General features: G+C 36.7%; 1 protein-coding gene across 4 annotated transcripts in view; it reads left to right on the top strand.

The window, feature by feature from the left end:
• The window catches only part of LOC144966443 (transmembrane protein 198-like), a 38,396-nt gene that overhangs the window by 11,215 nt on the left and 22,181 nt on the right, over window positions 1–5,000 (top strand). The window contains exon 1 of one of the 4 annotated variants that reach the window (XM_078902966.1): window positions 2,561–3,145. The exons of 1 other annotated variant lie outside the window; for it this stretch is intronic. The gene's annotated coding sequence lies outside the window, so the exon portion shown is untranslated. Of the gene's footprint in view, window positions 1–2,560; window positions 3,146–4,273; window positions 4,337–5,000 lie in introns of those variants that run through there. 2 more of the 4 variants (XM_078902968.1, XM_078902969.1) reach the window with 2 other exon arrangements.

Here is a 5,000-nt window from a genome sequence, read left to right as displayed (position 1 = left end):
GAACGTTTGTTATGCTGTTTGTTTTGACTGCCTTGCTGAATTATCGGAATCTGTTTTCTTTGAGGCTTAATTTTATGGACCTCGGGTTGAACAGATAATGCAGTCTCGTTAGCCACTTTTGAGGCATCTTCTATCTCCGTGGTGACCTCGATGGCTTTGTTAAACGAAAGCTCGTCCTCCTTGTGCTTGAATAGCGCTTCAAGAACAGCTGTGTTGTTAACTGCATACATGAAACTGGTACGCATAGCTTCATCCAAGGGGTTTTCAATGGATGGGAAATCGCATGTGACAGCGCTCTGGCGAATTCTAGCTGCCAATTCCTGAATAGTTTCGCCTGGTTTCCTCTGGAGGCTCGTCCAAAATTTATAACGTTCTCTGACAACAAATAGTCGAGGGTGGTACTGCTCCATCATATATTTTTCGATATCTGGAAGACTGAGGGCAGTTATCGCCTTAGCTGGTGTTTCTTGACTCGCCATGTTAGTCAGTATTTTGTAAACAACCGGCGATTGGTTGACAAGGAAAACGTCTGCTTTCTTCTCATCAGGTACGGAGTGAGCAGTTAAAAACGTATTAAAACGATGCCAGTAGTCGCTCCATATCTCTAAGGCAGGGTCGAATGCGACAAAGCTCAGAATAGCTGGAGGTTTTGGTAAACATGTATTGCTACCGGTCATTAGTTTCATGAACATTTCCATCTGCTTTTCTTGTCGTTCAACGACTTGCTTCATTTGCTCATTTTGCTGTTCAATCTGTTGTTGTAATATGGTTATGAGCTCTTTATTTGACATGATGACAGTACTGCTGACACGACTATATTATGTACAATAAAGGTACGAAGATAGGACGCGAGCGAAGGGTAGTAAATTATTGACGAAATATAACTATAATTACTCACCCAAGCGTCCGACTGCTTGGTTGTATGAAGACGACGTACCGTTTTGTTTTCTTTCGTGACGTAGGCAGTTGATCTCATCGCCCACGAGCTGTGGCGGGAAAAAAAGGCGGGAAGGCTTCTTACCACGTGATGGGCGGCTGTCCACGAAGAAGGCGTCTTACCACGTGCTGACGACACTGCAGGCAGGAAAGGCACTTGCTCCGGTTTTCTCGGCTGGCAGGTTTCCGTCCGTGGTGTGTTGGCTTTTCGACTGACGTCACAAAACGCTCCAATAGGCTGATGCGCAGGATAAAGGTGAAAAATCCTCGTCGCCAATGTTGTGTTTTTGACGGGCCTCCAGATTAATATTGTGGAATCACTCAACTCAGAAGCGTTAAGTGATATGTGAGAGAACCGTTTATTACTGTGTATAAGTTAGAGATACAAATATATCGCAACAACATTTTAAGAAGGGAAAATAGTATAAGTAACTCAACTATGAAAAGTAAGGAACAAAGAGTGCATCCTTCTCTAGGGCATGCCACTCTGATATTTGTTAAGCACAAATAATATTTTAACGATGGACTTAATGAATAATAACTAATTAAGCTGTAACTAAAATCAATTAGCTAATAACTAAGGGGAGCAACTCTTTCCTAGAGTAACTCTAAGTATAAGTCCATAACAATATTATTATTACACTATCAGGTAGTGCAGTGTTCCTGTTATCGTGTTGGTCTTTCTGTCATTAAAAAAAAAAAAGTTATGAAATAGCCAACGTTGGGCAAGATCCTTGGGAGCACTAATAAATTAGTTTTTTATTTGAATATATTTTATTACACACACACGTATATATACACAAGCACACACACACACACACACATACACACACATACAAACATACGCGGGGTGCGGGTACGGGGTGCCTCTTGTGGATCAAATACTTAATTGGCGAGTTAACCTGGGTTTTCCAGGCTGCGACATTGTTATGAGATTTCCCACAATTAAATGCTTAAGCCAAGATAATAATCATTCATTCTTTTTGTTTAGAATGATTTTTCTTTTCTTAATTTTTTTTTTCACTTTGTCTCATTTCAACCCAAATTTTTTTTTTTTTGCATCGCAATTGTTTGTTTTTGTTTTTTTTTTTGTTGGTTTTTTTTTTTTTAATTATTACTTTTTTATTTTTTTTCAGTCGATTTGAGACCTACTTTGACCTTATAAGGGGCAAAAAAAAAATTTTTTTTTTGGGGGGGGGGGGGGGGGGGGGATTAAATATTTTTTTGTAGAGCACTGCAGAGGTGTCACCAGCGCAGTCAAAGTCAATAAACAAAACACCTCCGACTTGCATCGAGTTAAAGCAGGATTATGAACCGTCAAAACTAAAATATAACGACGTTTTAATAAGTATGATTTATCTAGTATTAAATTCACGTTTTCTTAATCTCGAAGCTTTGGTACGCCATTCATAATATATCTACGGTTGACATAATAATATATCTAAAACGTGTTAAATGTAAAGTAATGAACTTAAGAAGTTAGATATAGCTACATATTATCAGATGAACAAGTCAGGAAAAAAAAAAGAGGCCAAATGGTTATCATTTCTTAAATCTGGGGATTAAACTTGAAATTTGTGATTTTCATAGGCTTTAAGTCATTATCATCGAGTAGCCTTGTAATCGAATAATAACAGTCCACAATATCAACCATGTCCTAAGTCTAAGCGCTTTACGTCTTTAAATAAAAAAATGAAACATAGTGATTTTATTCAAAGGTCGAGACAGCAGCCTGTTACTGTTATACATTTGAACAATTTTTTGACATAATTTAATTCAAAAGTCGAGACAGCAGCCAGTTAATTATACATTTGAACAATTTTTGACATAAACAACGCTGCTTTACTCCGTGGGGGGAGGGGGGGGGGTGCTCAGAACTCAAATGTTCATCTTCGATATGACACGGAGATTGTATTCAATATTATGCCTTTCCTAAGGGCATCGGGCATACGTCAAGTTATCTGTCTAATCGCCGGTTAAAACCCTCGAATCTAAAATCTAATCTAGGTGGTGGTGTGCACTCAGGTTGTTGTACCTTTGCACACCACAGCGGCCGCCACACAAACAAACCTATAACTCGTCGCAGTCCTTCAGAATTAGAACCATAAATAAGGCCTATGGGGCCGGAGTTTATCCCGATTTCTAAAGTGTGAAACGGACAATAGCAAAATTGCTTGCTACCTTTTGGATAGGACCTATCACTTGGCAGGTTTGATTTGTACAGATTATTCTGGAGCCATAATAGGATAAATCTGGATTTCTTTATATTCATGTTAAAGTAAAGGAAAATTAATTAAAATATCATTTTCTAATTGTTTTATTTATTTTTTTATTTATTCATTTGATTATTTATTTATACTTTATTTATTGGTTAGGATTTGGATATTAGACAAAAAGTTAAATACCCGTACCAATTCAAAAAATAAATGTGTGAAAGTCATTTGTTTTGTTGAGGTTTTTTTTTTGTTGTTAATTTGCTTGTTTGTTTTTTTTTCTTTAGCGGGTGGGGGTTAGGGTTTGTTTTGTATTATTTTAGTTTAGTTTTTTTTTTAATCTATCGCAGGTGTGTAAAAATTAGTAAACATTGGGTCTTGAAGTTAATTCCTAGACGAGTAAGGCGGATGTTTTGATAATTTTTTAATTATTCATTTTTTTTTTGGTCATATTTTTTTTTTTTTGAGAGTGGGTTGGGGGGGGGGGGGGGGGGGGGGGGTTCTTCTCTACTTTGCTTTGAACTGTCAATATATGTATCAAAATACGGCAATCTTGGTGGGCAACTGTGATGACCGAAAAAAGAAAAAACAAAAAAAAAAAAAAAAAAAAGATAAATCCTAATTTACTGTCAATTTATCCTCATTAGTCTAACTGTCTCATCTGTTTATTATTATTATTATTATTATTATTATTATTATTATTATTATTATTATTATTATTATTATTATTATTATTATTATTATTATTATTATTGTGGAATTTATAAAACTATGTTTTGAGCCTGGCATGGCGATATCTGCGTCATACTTTACGTACAAACAGTCACTTCATTGAAACGGAAGTCATCCACTTACTGATAAAAGCAGACGCATTAGGAGTGACGTAACGATTGTTATTGTTTGTGACAAAATCAGTCTGACCCCGGGTCATAGCGCCGCCTTTGTTATCAATTCAAATCCTCTCCTGTTTTGATAGAGTGCTGTCCCGGGATCTTTGCGTTATCTTAATCCCTACAGTCCAGATATTACCTTACTTCTTGTGTTAATCTTCGGTCTACATCGGCCTTGGAGCGTCAATGTCAGATTAAACTACAGAATGTAGGGTGAGACCGTAGCCATCTTTAACATATATAGTAGCCTGACACTAGAACCCTCTAGGACTGGCAGTTTGACGTCATTTTTTTTAGGTTTGTGTAGCGTCTAATGAGTTGTCTTTAGTAGAGCTCATGGAAAGAAGTTTTTCTCATTGGTTGAACTGTTGAATACACCTCATGATTTGTTTTCTTTTTTGGCAAAAGACTGGCCTTTTGACGTCATTTTTTTGGTCAGTGAGTGTCAGGCCATGACTTTACGATGGCTACGGTGAGATCAACGTGCACTTATTTACAGGTCTGATAACCAATTCCTTATGCTCTCATTGTTGTAATGGAAATCTCGGAGAAATGACGCGAAATATTGTCCATTACAGCAATGTTATAATGTATGTACTAGGCCTATTAACTCTTAACTCACTCAATTCTAACACCGACCATATACGGAGTATACCCGGGGTTGCTTTTACCCCATGTCTATTTATTACATTTTTCTGAGACAAACTATAGTGTACTATCAAAGCTAATGTTTTTAGTTTTTACATGTTAATGATAGTTGAATAAAAGTATATATGTACATGCTCGTTTTTAATACATTTTTTCCAATTTTGAAAAGTAGAAAAAGTCTCTAGGGTTGAGTGAGTTAAGTGGGTTCTGATGTCAGACCCGCATGTATACGTGGGGTGAGACATGTGGATTAAACGCTGTAATAATATTATTGTTGTGAATATAATTGTGGACGCTCAACGCTTTACACATG

The sequence above is a fragment of the Berghia stephanieae genome, chromosome 2 (assembly GCF_034508935.2).
Source record: "Berghia stephanieae isolate SIO BIC M18660-M18661 chromosome 2, UCSD_Bste_1.3, whole genome shotgun sequence".
In the NCBI taxonomy this organism is placed as follows: domain Eukaryota; kingdom Metazoa; phylum Mollusca; class Gastropoda; order Nudibranchia; family Aeolidiidae; genus Berghia; species Berghia stephanieae.
Note: the sequence above shows the minus strand (reverse complement) of the source record. Positions and strands in the feature narration are given on the sequence as shown.